The sequence below is a fragment of the Anolis carolinensis genome, unplaced genomic scaffold (assembly GCF_035594765.1).
Source record: "Anolis carolinensis isolate JA03-04 unplaced genomic scaffold, rAnoCar3.1.pri scaffold_11, whole genome shotgun sequence".
NCBI classification, from domain to species: domain Eukaryota; kingdom Metazoa; phylum Chordata; class Lepidosauria; order Squamata; family Dactyloidae; genus Anolis; species Anolis carolinensis.
In genome coordinates, this window is record NW_026943822.1 from 24,323,432 (window position 1) to 24,342,344 (window position 18,913).

At 38.0% G+C, this 18,913-nt stretch overlaps 1 protein-coding gene and 1 long non-coding RNA gene across 2 annotated transcripts in view; one reads left to right on the plus strand and one right to left on the minus strand.

Annotated features, from left to right (window-relative positions):
• The window catches only part of otud7a (OTU deubiquitinase 7A), a 114,757-nt gene extending 111,373 nt beyond the window's left edge, over window positions 1–3,384 (minus strand). Inside the window, exon 1 of the mRNA XM_008119951.3 lies at window positions 3,109–3,384. The gene's annotated coding sequence lies outside the window, so the exon portion shown is untranslated. The remainder of the gene's footprint in view (window positions 1–3,108) is intronic.
• Window positions 3–10,879, plus strand: LOC134294011 (uncharacterized). Its single transcript, XR_010000989.1, has 2 exons — window positions 3–62; window positions 8,803–10,879. It is a non-coding gene; the product is annotated as an uncharacterized LOC134294011 (long non-coding RNA).
• Window positions 10,880–18,913: the final 8,034 nt, after the last annotated feature.

Below are 18,913 nucleotides of genomic sequence, written 5' to 3' on the forward strand. Positions count from 1 at the left end.
AACAGAGAGATTCTGCAATGCAGACTCCTCTGCTCCTGACAAGCCAGGCTGGCTGGCTCTAGGTATTGTCTGCCTCTTTTTAAAAATTATCTTTAAAAAGAAAAGGGAAGAGAGAGAAGAACTATGGGGAGGAGAGGAAATAAGGGGAGGGCCTTCCTGAAATCCATCGATTGATCCCCCTCCCAGGATCATTTTGGGGTGTTTAGCCCAAATAGAGAGCCATTCTCATCCTCACAAAAGACATAGTGGGGTGTTGGAGGGATTATGGGGGCCAAGATGAAAGGAATATGGGTGTTAATATTAAAGATATGGGCTTTGTAGGGTCTCACTATTAGAGATTATGGGGGTTAATATTAAAGACATGTGGGTGTTATTAAAATATGGGGTTCCGGGAGGTGTTGATTTTATAGATCAGTAGGTGTCAATACTAAAAAATGGAGGAGCTGTTGTGAAAAATTTGGGGTGCTTGGAAAGGTAAAGGGGTGTTAATGAGAGGATATGGGAGTTAATACTACAGAAATTAGGGTGTCAGTATTAAAGATATGGGGGTTGTTGATATGAGAGATATGGGGTTCTGGAGGGGTTATGGAGTATTGGATAGGAGGTGGGGTCAGTATTAGATATGTGGGTGCTGGAAAGATCAGGGGGTATAAATATCAGAGATGTGGAGATATTAATGTGAAAGATGGGGAGCCATTGGATATAGGGATGGGCTTAATGTTAAAAATATGTAGGTGTTGATATGACAGATATAGGATTCTGGCATGTTTTTGGAGAGGAAATGGGGGATCCATATTGGGAATATGAGGTTAGTGACGAGGTTATGGGGAGGATTTAATAGGAAAGATATGGAGCTGTAAATGTCAGAGACATGAGTGATTGAATAGGCTGTCTTGATATTATTATTATTATTATTATTATTATTATTATTATTATTACAGTAGAGTCTCACTTATCCAAGCCTCACTTATCCAAGTTTCTGGATTATCCAAGGCATTTTTGTAGTCAATGTTTTCAATATATCGTGATATTTTGGTGCTAAATTCGTAAATACAGTAATTACAACATAACATTACTGCATATTGAACTACTTTTTATGTCAAATTTGTTGTATAACATGATGTTTTGGTGCTTAATTTGTAAAAACATAATCTAATTTGAACATTACAAATGTGGGTGCTGATACCAGAAACATGGGGCTAATATATTATGTTGGAGAAGACATGGGGTGAACATTAAAAATGTGGGTGCTAATATTAGAGACATGGGGCTAATATTTTAATATTTTATGTTGGAAAAGATATGGGGTGAATGTTAAAAATGTGGGTGCTAATATTAGAAACATGGGGCTAATATTTTAATATTTTATGTTGGAGAGGATATGGGGTGAACATAACAAATGTGGGTGCTAATATTAAAAACATGGGGCTAATATTTTACATTGAAGAGGATATGGGGGTGAGCATTACAAATATGGGTGCTAATATTAGAAAAATTGGGCCAATATTTTATATGGGAGCGGGTATGGGGTGAACATTACAAATATGGGTGCTAATATTAAAAACATGGGGCTAATATTTTACATTGAAGAGGATATGGGGGTGAGCATTACAAATATGGGTGCTAATATTAGAGACATGGGGCTAATATTTTATATTGAAGAGGATATGGGATGAACATTAAAATGTGGGTGCTAATATTAAAAACATGGGGCTAATATATTATCTTGGAGAGGATATGGGGGTCCTAAGATTAGAGACATTGGACTAATATTTTTTTGTTGGAAAGGATATGGGGGAGAACATTAAAAAAAAGAGTGCTAATATTAAAAACATGGGGCTAATATTTTATATGGGAGAAGATATGGGACTGAACATTAAAAATGTGGGTGCTAATATTACAAACGCAGGGCTAATATATTATCTTGGAGAGGATATGGGCTGAACATTAAAAATCTGTGTACTAATAATATTACAAACATGGGGCTAATATTTTATATGGGAGAAGGTATGGGGTTAACATTAAAAATGTGGGTGATAATATTACAAACATGGGGCTAATATTCTATGTTGGAGAGGATATGGGGCTGAACATTAAAATGTGGGTGCTAATATTACAAACATGGAGCTAATATATTATGTTGGAGAGGATATGGGGGTCCTAAGATTAGAGACATTGGACTAATATTTTGTGTTGGAAAGGATATGGGGGAGAACATTAAAAAAAGAGTGCTAATATTAGAGACATGGGGCTAATATTTTATATGGGAAAGGATATGGGGTTGAACATTAAAATGTGGGTGCTAATATTAGAAAAATGGGGCTAATATATTATCTTGTAGAGGATATGGGGCTGAACATTAAAAATGTGGGTGCTAATATTACAAACATGGGGCTAATATATTATCTTGGAGAGGATATGGGGCTGAACATTAAAAATGTGGGTGCTAATATTACAAACATGGGGCTAATATATTATCTCGAAGAGGATATGGGGGTGCTAATATTAGAGACACTGGACTATGGAGATGATATAGTGAACATTACAAATATGGCTGCTAATATTAGAGGCATGGGGCTAATATATTATCTTGGAGAGGATATGGGGCTGAACATTAAAAATGTGGGTGCTAATATTACAAACATGGAGCTAATATATTATCTCGAAGAGGATATGGGGGTGCTAATATTAGAGACACTGGACTATGGAGATGATATAGTGAACATTACAAATATGGGTGCTAATATTAGAGGCATGGGGCTAATATATTATCTTGGAGAGGATATGGGGCTGAACATTAAAAAAAAAGATTAGAAATATGGGGCTGATATTAAAGCACCCTGGGGTGTCAGTATGAAATGTATGAGATGCTGAGCATTGGAGATATGGGAGGTGCTGGGAAGGTTATTGGGGGTATTGGGGTGCCTTGGGTGGGGGGCTAAGCTTTGGGAGAAGAGGAAGAAGAGGAGGAGGAGGAGGAGGCAGCCTTGAAGGGCGAGGAAGGATGGGGAGAAAGGGCTATTTGTGGGAAGGATGGAGGGATGGGGAGAGGAAGGAAGGAAGGAAGGAAGGAAGGAAGGAAGGAAGGAAGGGCGCCTGCTGCCTCACCTCCTTTCCCGGCCTGGGCTGCTGCCTCTGCTGCTTCTGCGTCGGCCGCCATCCCTCCTCTTCCATCTCCCATCTCCTCCTCCTCCTCCGTCCCCTTCGCGACGGCAGCGTCCCCATGAAGTCACCGCCAGGAGGAGGAGGAGGCCCGCTTCCACGGCTCGGGCATCACGGGAGTTGTAGTTTCGCCAAGGTCCTCAGGAGTACTAAGGCCTTCAGAGGTCCTCCAGTCCACGCAGAAGTCTTACAATCCTAGCTCTGGAAGGGACTCCGAGGGCCATTTAGTCCAACCCCCTCGCAAGGCAGGAAAAGCACCACCAAAGCGCCCCCGACAGATGGCCACCCAGCCTCTGTAATAATAATAATAATAATAATAATAATAATAATAATAATAATAATAATAATAATAATAATAATAATAATAATAATAATACGAAATCCAGCATATCTATCTTGTTTGCTGTGTCATAATATAATAGACTCCTAGAGTCAGAAGGGAACCCAATGGAACATTTAGTCCAGCCCCTTGCCATACAGAAAAAGCACCATCAAAACACTCCTGACAGATGGCCATCCAGCCTCTGCAATAATAATAATAATAATAATAATAATAATAATAATAATAATAATAATAATAATAATAATAATACGAAATCCAGCATATCTATCTTGTTTGCTGTGTCATAATATAATAGACTCCTAAAGTCAGAAGGGAACCCAATGGAACATTTAGTCCAGCCCCTTGCCATACAGAAAAAGCACCATCAAAACACTCCTGACAGATGGCCATCCAGCCTCTGCAATAATAATAATAATAATAATAATAATAATAATAATAATAATAATACGAAATCCAGCATATCTATCTTGTTTGCTGTGTCATAATATAATAGACTCCTAGAGTCAGAAGGGAACCCAATGGAACATTTAGTCCAGCCCCTTGCCATACAGAAAAAGCACCATCAAAACACTCCTGACAGATGGCCATCTAGCCTCTTCAATAATAATAATAATAATAATAATAATAATAATACGAAATCCAGCATATCTATCTTGTTTGCTGTGTCATAATATAATAGACTCCTAAAGTCAGAAGGGAACCCAATGGAACATTTAGTCCAGCCCCTTGCCATACAGAAAAAGCATCATCAAAACACTCCTGACAGATGGCCATCCAGCCTCTGCAATAATAATAATAATAATAATAATAATAATAATAATAATAATAATAATAATAATAATAATAATAATAATACGAAATCCAGCATATCTATCTTGTTTGCTAGGTCATAATATAATAAACTCCTAAAGTCAGAAGGGAACCCAATGGAACATTTAGTCCAGCCCCTTGCCATACAGAAAAAGCACCATCAAAACACTCCTGACAGATGGCCATCCAGCCTCTGCAATAATAATAATAATAATAATAATAATAATAATAATGTAATAATAATAATAATAATAATAATAGACTCCTAGTGTCAGAAGGGAACCCAAGAAGACATTTAGTCCAGCCCCTTGCCATACAGAAAAAGTACCATCAAAGCACTCCTGACAGATGGCCACCCAGCCTCTGCAATAATAATAATGATAATACTGTAATAATAATAATAATAATAATAGACTCCTAGAGTCAGAAGGGAACCCGAGGAGACATTTAGTCCAACCCCCTTGCAAGGCAGGAAAAGCACCATCAAAGCGCCCCCGACAGATGGCCATCCAGCCTCTGTAATAATAATAATAATAATAATAATAATAATAATAATAATAATAATAATAGACTCCTAGAGTCAGAAGGGAACCCAAGAAGACATTTAGTCCAGCCCCTTGCCATGCAGAAAAAGCACCATCAAAGCACTCCTGACAGATGGCCATCCAGCCTCTGTAATAATAATAATAATAATAATAATAATAATAATAATACGAAACCCAGCATATCTATCTTGTTTGCTGGGTCATAATATAATAGACTCCTAAAGTCAGAAGGGAACCCAATGGAACATTTAGTCCAGCCCCTTGCCATACAGAAAAGCACTCTTGACAGATGGCCATCCAGCCTCTGTAATAATAATAATAATAATAATAATAATAATAATAATTTCATGTCTTATTATATAACATATATATGTATATAATCATATTCTGCAACTCTCTTCATTTTTATTATTATTTTCATGTTTTATTCTATATTACACACACATATATTATTTTCATTATTAATATTAATATTATTAAAATATTATTTTTATGTTTTATCACATATATAATTATCATTATTAATATTAAATATTATTTTCATGTTTTATTATATACACATAATTTAATTATTCATTTTAATTATTGAAATATTTTCATGTTTAATTATATATACAATTTTATTATTATTAAAATGTTATTTTCATGTTTCAGCATATATATTATTTCATTATTAATGTTAATATTATTAAAATATTATTTTCGTATTTTATTATATTAATAGTAATACAGTAGAGTCTCACTTATCCAACATAAATGGGCTGGCAGAACGAATATGCGAATATGTTGGATAATAAGGAGGGATTAAGGAAAAGCCTATTAAACAACAAATTAGGTTACGATGTTACAAATTAAGCACCAAAACATCATGTTTTGCAACAAATTTGACAGAAAAAGTAGTTCAATATGCAGTAATGTTATGTTGTAATTACTGTATTTACTAATTTAGCACCAAAATATCATGATATATTAAAAACATTGACTACAAAAATGTGTTGGATAATCCAGAACGTTGGATAAGTGAGACTCTACTATAATTATAATCATATATAATTATAAGGAAAATTACATATAAATAATAAAACATGAAAATAATATTTTTGTTTGTGTATTATTATTATTATTATTATTATTATTATTATATATTCAGCATGCCTCACTGAACTGAAACTCCTATAATAATTATTAATGTTATTGTGATTACTATTTTCATGTTTTTATTTTATCCACCTATTCCTATTCTGCCTGCTGGTAATAAAAATGAAACTAATAATGATAACGTTAATAGCAATAGTAATAATTAACAATGCCTCCATCGTCGAATAGTCACAGCGATAATAATACTAATGGCGGCGCCTTCTTCCTTGTCAGAGATTTGGGTGGGAAAGCGCTTTGGACTCAATTTCCCAGAGTTCCTTCCCATTGGGGCCAGCAGCAGGGGCTTCTGGGAAATGGAGTCCGAGAATCACCTGCAGGACCAATCAGGGAGGACGAGGCCTGTTTCTCCTCACAGAATTACCTCAGGAGATACATTCAAATGATACAAAATTATGTTCCTTACACAAAAATCATTACAAATATTCTGTAATAGTATTGAGGAGAATATTATTCTCATTGAGAAGAATTATTTCCGTAGAATACTGCTATTCTCCTCAGTGTGAGACATGGCGCTGTTAAATAAATTGCCGTCTCTGTGGCGTTTCTATAAGGTCGAGGCCCCAATTTAAGCGCTGGAATTGTGCTTTTTGAAGTTTTTTCCTGTTGTATTTCCGACATAATACAATTTTCCATTAACCTCGGAGTCTTGCGGAAGATCAACGCCGCCAAAAAGCAAAGGTTACGGAGAACCAAGGCCGCAAAATGTCTGCCATAAATGTCTTCCAATCCATTTATTTCCTAGGCTCGGCGCTTCATTTCTTTTTTTCCTGGGGCTCCATTACGATCCGTCTCTCCTCTTTTTGGGATCTCACCTAAGACAGGAAACTTCAGCCCGGGTTATTTGAAAAACTTAATTTTTAATTGTCCAAAATGTATAAGGTTATTACAGTAGAATCTCACTTATCCAACACTCGCTTATCCAACGTTCTGGATTATCCAACGCATTTTTGTAGTCAATGTTTTCAATATATCATGATATTTTGGTGCTAAATTCGTAAATACAGTTATTACAACATAACATTACTGCATATTGAACTACTTTTTCTGTCAAATTTGTTGTTTAACATGATGTTTTGGTGCTTAATTTGTAAAATCATAACCTAATTTGATGTTTAATAGGCTTTTCCTTAATGCCTCCTTATTATCCAACATATTCGCTTATCCAACGTTCTGCCGGCCCGTTTATGTTGGATAAGTGAGACTCTACTGTATTACATTTATCATTGTACTCTATTATTGTTGTTACTATTACATTTATTTTACTCTGTTTTTATTATTAATACATTTATTATTTCACTCTGATCTTATTATTATTATTATTACATTTCTTACTCTACTCTATTTATTATTACATGTATTATTTTACTCTATTATTATTAAAAGGATACATAAGCACATTTACATTGAAGAAGATGAGAATAATGATTTGATCAGAGTTGGACAGTCTTATCTTAAATTTGAGCTTATACTTGAGAATATATGGTACATTTATTATTTTTCTCTATTATTATTGGTATTATTACATTTATTATTTTTCTCTATTATTGTTGCTACTATTACATTTATTTTACTCTATTTTATTATTATTATTAATACATTTATTATTTCACTCTGATCTTATTATTATTGCATTTATTATTTTACTCTATTTATTATGACTTGTATTATTTTCCAGTATTATTAATTATTATTATTATTATTATTATTATTGCATGTATTATTTTACCCTATTATTATTAAAAGGATACATAAGCACATTTACATTGAAGAAGATGAGAATTTGATCAGAGTTGGACAGTCTTACCTTAAATTTGAGCTTATACTTGAGAATATATGGTACATTTATTATTTTTCTCTATTATTATTGGTATTATTACATTTATTATTTTTTCTATTATTGTTGCTACTATTACATTTATTTTTATTTTATTATTATTAATAATACATTTATTATTTCACTCTGATTTTATTATTATTATTACATTTAATATTTTACTCTATTTATTATTACATGTATTATTTTCCTGTATTTATTATTATTATTATTACATGTATTATTTTCCTGTATTTATTATTATTATTATTACATGTATTATTTTACTCTATTATTATTAAAAGGATACATAAGCACCTTTACATTGAAGAAGATGAGAATAATGATGTGATCAGAGTTGGACAGTCCTATCTTAAATTTGAGCTTTATGCAAATATTCAAAAACATTTAACCTACTGATGCCTCAATTCATGTAATTTTATTGGTATCTGTTTTTATTTCTGAAATTTACCACCCTCGGCTTATACCAGAGTCAATGTTTTCCCAGTTTTTTTGTGGTAAAATTAGGTGCCTCGGCTTATATTCGGGTCGGCTTATACTCGAGTATATACGGTAAGCAGGAAGCATCCTCCATTTGGAGTCTTTTGCTTAACTTGTCGGAAACGTACATCTTCCTGATATCAAGGGGCAACGGGCGTTAAGGGATTGGATGAGTTCAGAACCCGACTCCGGCAAGTACGGAACAAAATCCCCTTCTCATTTCTCCTTCCAGCAGCCAACTCTTCTGACATGATCCATCCCCAATAGTGATGGCTAAAAATAACGCCTTTCCCTTCCTCCCCGAAAAAAAAGAACACCGGTGAGAAATCCCACCGTGTTTCATGCCACTGTGATGACTCATTTCTCCTTTTCATTTTAATCTCCGAGACACACACGGCCCTGAAGTTTTGCAATAATTTCTCCGGCAAGAAAGAGCTACTTTTCTTCTCTCCCCATTTGCATTTCCGTAGGCACTTGGGCCCAAAATACAAAGAGAATCCTCCACCTGCAGCAGTCGTGAGAGCGCCTTGATCACAGGCTTCGGCTTTTTCGGGGTTCCTTGGAAGATTTGAGAAGGAGAGGGGGAGAAACAGCACCACGACGCCCACAGCGAGCCATCTCTGCTCCCCGCAGAAGAGAGCGACGCTTTTGATGCGGAATTTTCTTCCATTGGAGTCTGTCTGTTAGTGTCACCTCCAGTGGCCCGATACCTGATTTGTTCCCATTTGCAGCTGTTTTCCTGGAAACGTGTAGTCGAAGGCTTTCATGGCCGGAATCTCTGGGTTGCTGTGAGTGTTCCTTGATGGTAGTACTTCCTTATTCCTTTCTGTATGCTGCTGGCAAATTTTATGATGTCGTAAATTACTTTATATACTCTAGTTTTTCAGCCCTTTTTTAAAAACTGAAAAAGCCCCCCTTGGCCTATACTCAAGTGAGGGTCCTGGTGGGCTTATATTTGGCGTGTGGATTCCGGGGAGTGATTTCAGGACTGTCCGGGTGTTGCTAAACATTGTTTCTGGGCATCGCTGCCCTCATCCCAGTGATAGGACTGGTGCTAACTGGTTGCCGTCATGCTAATTCACCCTTAGTTTTAAAAAAGAGGACCAAGATGCAAAAAGTAGTCAGATGTATGGATCCAGCACCACGGACAGCGCTTTTAAACTCAGTCCTTACTTGGCTATGGGCCTCAACAAAACTACAGTAGAGTCTCACTTATCCAACATAAACGGGCCAGCAGAACGTTGGATAGGCTAATATGTTGGATAATAAGGAGAGATTAAGGAAAAGCCTATTAAACATTAAATTAGGTTATGATTTTACAAATTAAGCACCAAAACATCATGTTAGACAACAAATTTGGCAGAAAAAGTAGTTCAATACGCAGTAATGCTATGTAGTAATTACTGTATTTACAAATTTAGTACCAAAATATCACGATATATTGAAAACATTGACTACAAAAATGTGTTGGATTATCCAGAACGTTGGATAAGCGAGTGTTGGATAAGTGAGACTCTACTGTAGTACTTCCTTATTCCTTTCTGTATGCTGCTGGCAAATTTTATGACGTCGTAAATCACTTTATATACTCGAGTATAAGCCTAGTTTTTCAGCCCTTTTTTTAAGACTGAAAAAGCCCCCCTTGGCTTATACTCGAGTGTCCTGGTGGGCTTATATTTGGCGTGTGGATTCCGGGGAGTGATTTCAGGACTGTCCGGGTGTTGCTAAACATTGTTTCTGGGCATTGCTGCCCTCATCCCAGTGATAGGACTGGTGCTAACTGGTTGCCGTCATGGTAATTCACCCTTAGTTTTAAAAAAGAGGACCAAGATGCAATAAGTAGTCAGATGTATGGATCCAGCACCACGGACAGCACTTTTAAACTCAGTCCTTACTTGGCTATAGGCCTCAACAAAACTACAGTAGAGTCTCACTTATCCAACATAAACGGGCCGGCAGAACATTGGATAAGCGAATATGTTGGATAATAAGGAGGGATTAAGGAAAAGCCTATTAAACATCAAATTAAGTTATGATTTTTATAAATTAAGCACCAAAACATCAGGTTATACAACAAATTTGGCAGAAAAAGTAGTTCAATACATGGTAATGCTATGTAGTAATTACTGTATTTACGAATTTAGTACCAAAATATCACGATATATTAAAAACATTGTCTACAAAAATGTGTTGGATAATCCAGAATGTTGGATAAGCGAGTGTTGGATAAGTGAGACTCTACTGTAATATTCATGGTCTAGAAAACTAAAGAAGAGGACCAAGATGCAAAAAGTAGTCAGATGTATGGATCCAGCACCATGGACAGCTCTTTTAAACTCAGCACTTACTTGGCTATATGCCAATGATGGGCAACCTTTTGCGCTTGGTGTGTCAAAATTCACCAAAAAAACCTAGCATGACTTGGGTGGTGTGTCACTTCGAGAAAAAAAACCATAATTTCACAATATGTATAGTTTAAATAACAAAAAATGTATAATTGTAATATATAACTGTATTGAATAAATCAAAAACTATTTACGACCATTATTTCCATGTACAACACTCTATGGTACCTCTTGCGGTTTCCACGTTGATTTCTCTCTATTCTAGTTTCAATGTAGTCATGAATAATGAATAATATAATAGTAATAATATGATAATATACTACAATAATAATAGAATAATAATAGAATGTAATGTGCATAATTCCCATGGAGTAAACAACAAAACCACTGGACCAAATCACACCAAATTTGGCTACAAAAGACATAGTCATCCAATCAATCTGCACGCAGCAGCGTGTCAGCAAAAATGGCTAGGCGTGTCAGTGCTGACACGCGTGTCATAGGTTGGCCATCACTGCTATATGCCTTAACAAAACTAAATAATATCCATGGTCTAGAAAACATCCTTGCTGATTTTATTTCTATGCCACATTGTTCTGGAGATGGATCATGCCTAGCCTTGGGATACATTTTCAACCAACCATCCATAAAGCCAACCGCTTTGTAGCGGCAGGACTGCAAAGTGTACAGTCTAAACTTTGCACTCCCAGCGTCGAGCATCATTCCTACAGTCACGGCTCTTTGGCCAAGAGCTAAACAGGGCCTCGTGGAGTCAGACGATTTGCTGCAATCTTGCCGCCGGGAGACGGCAAGATCTTAACACCTCGTTTTGCCAAGGAAAGCGCTCATAGATAATCCCATGTTTTGCAAAGGCTCAGAGGGGAGCTGTGATGATTATTGCATGGGAAAGAGCGAGAAAGGCTCGGCTCCCTTTGAACTTCCCCTGCGACCAAGGGGAGCCTCGCAGCAGCCTCCAGCGCTCGGTGCCACATCCGTCACACAGGCAGAGCGTGGAAAGAAAGAGCACGCGCCGGCAAAGGGGCTCTGGAGGCCGCACTCTCGAAAACACCGAAAAGCCATTACGCGAGGCCTTTCATTGCACTCTAACGACAAACTAATGACTAGGCTAAACCTCAGGCAAGGCAGAGGAGATGTCTGGGGAAGGCGATAAGAGGAGAGCCCTGAATGCAGCCAAGTGAGCGGAAAAGGAAGATGCGAGATTTTGGAGATGCTATGCCAACCTAGCAGCTCAAAAACATGCAAATATGAGCAGATAAATAGGTAAAGGTAATGGCGTTCCATGCAGTCATGCTGGCCAAATGACTTTGGAGTTGTCTACGGACAATGCCAGCTCTTCGGCTTAGAAATGGAGATGAGCACCAACCCCAAGAGTCAAACACGACTGGACTTAACGTCAGGGGAAACCCTTACCTTTGCCTTATGTCTCCTTGGCCAAAAGGTGCCTGCTTGGCTGTCCATCCCTGTGGCCGTAAAGCCGAAGGCCAGCAATTGTGAGAGGACAAGGACCAAATTTGGAAGGCTACAAGGTCTTCCTTCCTTCTTTGTTCTGAGAAACCAGTCAATGGGTTCCTGTGTTCAAGCAGAGACTCAAACTCTGCTCTCCCCAGATCTTAGGCCTTAGTAGATAGAGATATGAGAGATAATAATAATAATAATAATAATAATAATAATAATAATAACAACTTTATTTTTATATCCCGCCCCATCTCCCCAAAGGGACTCGGGGCGGCTTACATGGGGCCTAGCCCGATAAGACAATCAATATCAATAGCACGACTATAAAACAATTATACCAGTAAAACATCAATAGCAATAAAACAATCATTAAAATCAGCAAAAAGCATACAAAAAACATACAATATTAAAACAGGAGACTAATTCATAAAATCCAGAACAGAATGTGCCGGTAGAAATGGACAATAGAGTGCAAAATAGCATTGGCAACATCTCAGAAAAGGGGGCTATTATAAAATGGGAAGATGGATCGTGGTGGTTGCTTTCTGTGGTTGGCTGTTACGGGCTCCTGCCGTTCTTGTTGCTCCACCTGGGTTACTGGCAGGCTATTGGCCTGGATTTCCATCTGACATTTGGCCCAGCTGCAGGAAAGTGCGGCTGCATCTCGGCTGGCCTCCATCCCTGCCTTCGTTCAGGCATTTTGGAGACAGCACAGAGACATCACTGTTTGCTTTTCCCGGCGGTTCACCATCCACTTGTGACACCGAGTCCTTGATGGAGTACTTCCTCATTCCTTTCCGCACACTGTTGGAAGTTTTTATGGTGTCGTAAATTAGTTAAATTATCCTCCCCACATAAAGCAGCACCTCCATTTTCTACTCGACAGGTCCAACTGTCTTTCAAGCTGTTTGGGTCAATAGCAAGCTAGGCTATTAAATGGTCGGGAGCTCAATTCAACCCAGGCTTCGATCTCATTACCTCTCAGTCAGTAGTGATTTATTGCAGCTGGCACCACAGCCTGGCCCCCAATATATATAACCCCCCCCCCCTAAGGTTGGGTTGCTGACCTGAAGGTTGTTAGTTCGGATCCGCAAGCCGGGGTGAGCTTCCGTCTGTCAGCTTTAGCTTGCGGGGACATGAGAGAAGCCTCCCAGTAACACATCTGGGCATTCCTTGAGCAATTCTTTCACAGAAGAGACTTGCAGTATGTTCTCAAGTTGCTTCTGACACGATAATTTTTTTAAAACCTGTGGGAATTAGAATCGGGCACTTCCATAATATCGGTCTCCAGTAAAGGGCTGCTGTTACCTTACTAAGTAGGAGAGCCAGCAAAAAAAATTGCAACAACAAGGCCTTTGGACAACAGGACTGATGCACAATGCCAAAGAAATAGATGGGATTGCCTTAAGTCAAGAGGTGGTTTTTAAATCACACATACATGTAATATTAAAACACTTCTAGCGTCACCAGGTGGTGCTGTTTCACAGAAGATGTTTTGCACAACAGTGTCAGGACTGATATATATATATATATATATATATATATATATATATATATATACACACACACACACACACACACACACACACACACACACACATATATATATATATACACACACACACACATACATATAAAATAAAACATGAAAATAATATTTTAATAATATTAATATTATTACCTGACATTTTTGGTGATAGAGTTGATCTCTGGCTTAACCACCCGTAAAAGGGTTAAGTCACTGTAATTAGAGTGTTGTGGTTAATGGAATGGGAGTAGTAGATAGGTTGTAGTTATACTGAGTAAGTCTGATGAAGGTTGCTGAGGGACGGATGGTGGTTTGGAGAGTGTGTTGGAGAATTGTTGTGAGTAGTGAGGCAGAAGAAGCTGTAACGCTTGTGTATTTTGTTTATACTTTCTATATTGCTGCAATAAAGGAGAAAGAAAAGCCTTCCTGCTCATTTGGGAAAGAACAAAAGTCTCTGCGTGTTTTGTTGTTTGAGTCGAAGACTACGACAACTGCGTTTTCAATACCAGGACAAATAAAGTCTCTTTGGCAAGAACAGGATATTTATGACTCCATAGAATTCCTGACAAACGGTTGGTTGGTTTGTTGGGTTTTTTAAACACAAATGTGCAGAACAATTCTCCACAAGTCTTCAGGGCATTCAAAAATAAAATAATGTGGAGGAATATTGGTTTTCTCCCAGAGCAGGTAGATTTATGGTTCTGTCCCCATCACCCCTTGCATGGTTTCCAACAATGCTGGCACAAAAGTTGGAGAGAGGCTCCCTTTCCAAAAGGAAGTGCCGGCACCCATTGTATCCTTGTTGCGTTCCTCCTTGGGTCAGGAGCACCTTCTAAATCAAGACCTTGTTGTGACATGTTAATGTTTTTGCAAGACATGAGACACCCGCTTCCTGAGAATCCAGGAACCGCTGAGCAGACACGGATCTCTCTGCTTTGCTGTAGGATTTGTGACACATCCAGGATGAATGGAAGCACTCGCCTTTTGGAAAGACGACAATGAACAATGGAGAAACCATGCTTAGAAAGCCACCCAAGGCTGGTGGAGCTCCGCTTGGCAACAGGTCTCCGCATTCACAAGCCATTACAGAACGTGGTGAGCTCCCTTCGTGCTTATTCCCTTCGTGCTTGATCTTTAGGTTGGGCTAGGAAAAAAGATATTGAAACCCTAGAGATCTTTGGCTGCCAGTCAGAGCTGAGAATAACCTAAAGATCCTTGATTGTATGCATATATGTACGTAGGTATATATGTGTCGCACCTCAGGCTAGCTTCACCTTGCTATATACACCAAACTGCACAAAGGTTAGAGTCTTTTGAGTTTATTAGAAAATAGAAGATAAAAAAGTTCTTAAAAAGCAAAAGTAAAGTTCCAAAAGTTCATTACAAAATAGAGCCTTAGAGCATAATCCAAGCAATCACAAGGAATAAACAAAGTTCCATTAAAGCATGACAAAGTTCCAGGAACACAGACACATAAGCTGCAAGATAATCCAGGAAAACGAGAGCTTGCTTCTTGGTTGAACAAAAGTTGCTTTGACAAAGGTTTGTCTCCAAACACTCTGTTTTAATACCCTTTGCAAAACATTAAAGCATTTCTCTGGCCTCTAGCCTCCCTTTTGTTTGCAGTTCTCACACTCCTCCGAACCCTGAATTCCAAACGGCCAACTCAATCTAAGGAACCTATTTCGTCAAAGTCAGCCTGCTCATTAGTTTGCTGAGCCTCGTTATCAGACTGAGAACTGTCCTCCTTTTCCAAGTCCATTTGCACCTGGCTAGTTTCAGTATCAGCAACATCATTTCTTGCTGTGGGAAAATGAACTTGCAATCCCTGTTCCTCATCTTCTACAACAGAGACATTTTGAACCTGATTGTGAACCTGAATCCCATCATCCTCATCAGAGTCAATCTGAGGTTCCAGCTGAGTCACAACAGGAGGTGTCTATGGACAACGCCGGCTCTTCGGCTTAGAAATGGAGATGAGCACCAACTCCCAGAGTCAGACATGACCGGACTTAACGTCAGGGGAAACCTTTACCTTTTTTACAATACAGTTCAATGCAGCCAAAGATGTCTTGCTCTGTTTGAGATTATTTTCCTTGCTGTTTCAGTGGCTAAGTCACTATTTTCCTTGGTGGTTCAATGGCTAAGTCATCTCATGATAAAGGAATCACCAAATGATGATCTGACACATTGTGTATATTTTCTCTGTGCCTTTGGGCTGAATCTCTAGATTAGAGGTGGAAAGAGATACTTACCAGTTGTTGTTCAAGGTGCTCTTCCAGCACCTTGAAGACAATGACAATTTGGATAATTCTCCCCTCCTGATGATTTTGACAAACTAGCACTTTGGCCCAGGTTTTTTCTAGATTTTATCCAAGATTTTACCTTTTGTCCTTGAATGTGATTTTCATGACTTGTTTTTATTGTTACTTATCTGTTTTATTGCTTTGTTTTATTGTTGTGGACTGGGCTTGGCCCCATGTAAGCCACCCCGAGTCCCTTTGGGGAGATGGGGCGGGGTATAAAAATAAAATTATTATTATTATTATTATTATTATTATTATTATTATTGACACAACAATGTTGTATGACACAGCAAACAAGATAGTTATGCTGGATTTCATATCACAAAATCACAAGTCGAACACTTCCCAAGTGTCTAGGACTGTGTGATGTATTTTCGGATGATGTGCGCAGATCCCAGCAGGGTGGCCTTTTGCAGCTGGCAGATCGTAATTTTGTCAATGTCTATTGTTTCCAAATGCTGGCTGAGATCTTTTGACACGGCACCCAGTGTGCCCATCACCACCGGGACCACCTGCACTGGTTTCTGCCAGAGTCTTTGAAGTTCAATCTTGAGGTCCTGATAGCGGCTGAGTTTTTCCTGTTGTTTTTTGTCAATGCGACTGTCACCTGGGATGGCGACATCCATGATCCAAACCTTTTTCTTTTCCACAACTGTGATGTCTGGTGTGTTGTGTTCCAGAACTTTGTCAGTCTGGATTCGGAAGTCCCACAGTATTTTTGCGTGCTCGTTTTCCAATACTTTTGCAGGTTTGTGATCCCACCAGTTCTTTGCTTCTGGGAGGTGGTACTTGAGGCATACGTTCCAATGAATCATTTGGGCCACATAGTTGTGCCTCTGTTTGTAGTCTGTCTGTGCAATTTTCTTACAGCAGCTGAGGATCTGATCCATGGTTTTATCGGTTTCCTTGCATAGTCTGCATTTTGGGTCATCAGCTGATTTTTCGATCTTGGCCTTAATTGCCTTTGTCCTGATGTCTTGCTCCTGGGCTGCAAGGATCAGGCCTTCTGTCTCCTCCTTCAGGGTCCCATTTGTGAGCCAGAGCCAGGTCTTCTCCTTATCAGCTTTTCCTTCAATTTTGTCAAGGAACTTCCCATGCAATGTTTTGTTTTGCCAGCTGTCAGCTCTAGTTAGTAGTGTGGCTTTCTTATTAATAATAATAAATTATTATTATTAACAATAAATTATTATTATTATTATTATTATTATTATTATGGAGATGAGCACCAACCCACAGAGTCAGAAACGACTAGACTTCATGTATGTTTGTATGTATGCTGTGTTGGAAAGTGAAGAAACATTGATGCCTATATAGAGAGCAATTAGGGACAGACGGACTCCTATGGTGCAGGTCTGCTGTCTTGTTTTTCTCCTCTGTTTCGTAGATTTTAAGGCGTTTTGCTTCCTTTTGCACAGCGAGGTCACTTTGCCCTTCTTCCCAAAAGCCATTTAGTGCTTTATAGTCCTTTGTTTGAGAAAGGAGCATCATGAGTTGGGAGGACACTGTCCTTGAACAACCATGAACTTAGATATTAAACTATATAGCTTGATACCCTCTATCTCAGGGGTCCCCAAACTAAGGCCCGGGGGCCGGATGCGGCCCATCGAAGCCATTTATCCGGCCCCCACAGCACAAGGGCAGAAGGGGGTTGGGCTAAATAATCCAAGGGGTCTCTTCTTATCTTACTACCATCATCATCATCATTATTATTATTATTATTATTATTATTATTATTATTATTATTATTATTATTATTATTAACATTGAGGCTGGGTGGCCATCTGTCAGGGATGCTTTGCTTGTGCTTTTGGTGTGCAGAGGCAGAAGGGGGTTGGACTAAGGGTCTCTTCCAGCCCTCTTTTTTATTATAAGTATGACACAGCAAACAAGACAGATTTGCTGGATTTTGTATCACAAAATCACAAGTCGAACACTTCCCAAGTGTCTAGGATTGTGTGATGTATTATTATTATTATTATTATTATTATTATTATTATTATTATTATTATTAATATTATTATTAATATTATTATTATTATTTTATGACACAGCAAACAAGATAGATATGCTGGATTTTGTATCACAAAATCACAAGTCGAACACTTCCCAAGTGTCTAGGACTGTGTGATGTATTTTTGGATGATGCGTGCAGATCCCAGTCGGGTGGCCTTTTGCAGATCCCAGTCGGGTGGGCTTTTGCTGTTGGCAGATCGTAATTTTGTCAATGTCGGCTGAGATCTTTTGGCATGGCACATTTATTATTATTATTATTATTATTATTATTATTATTATTATTATTATTAACATTGAGGCTGGGTGGCCATCTGTGAGGGTGCTTTGCTTGTGCTTTTGGTGCACAAAGGCAGAAGGGGATTGGACTCAATGGCCCAAAGGGTCTCTTCCAACCCTCTTTATTATTATTATTATTATTATTATTATTATTATTATTATTATTATTTTATTATGACACAGCAAACAAGATAGATATGCTGAATTATTATTATTGTTATTATTAATTATTATTATTATTATTTTATTATGACACAGCAAACAAGATAGATATGCTGAATTATTATTATTGTTATTATTAATTATTATTATTATTATTATTATTATTGCTCAGTGGCCAACTATAGTCCGGCCCACCAACAATCCGAAGGATCGTGAACTGGCTCCCTGTTTAAAAAGTTTGGGGACCCCTGCTCTATCTTATCTAGTTCTTTGATAGCTTGAAGGGTGCAAAGACCGTCTTTGAGAAAGCATAATCTATGGCTATTAATTGCGTTTCCTTAATAGCCAGCTACGAACTATGAGTGTATTTAGGAACAGAATTCCGCCGCCGAGAAGGGTTTTGTGTGTTTAGCTTTGTGGCAACGGCTCTTCCTCAAGACAAAGTGTGAAACCAACTCCGGGAAAAGGGCCGGAG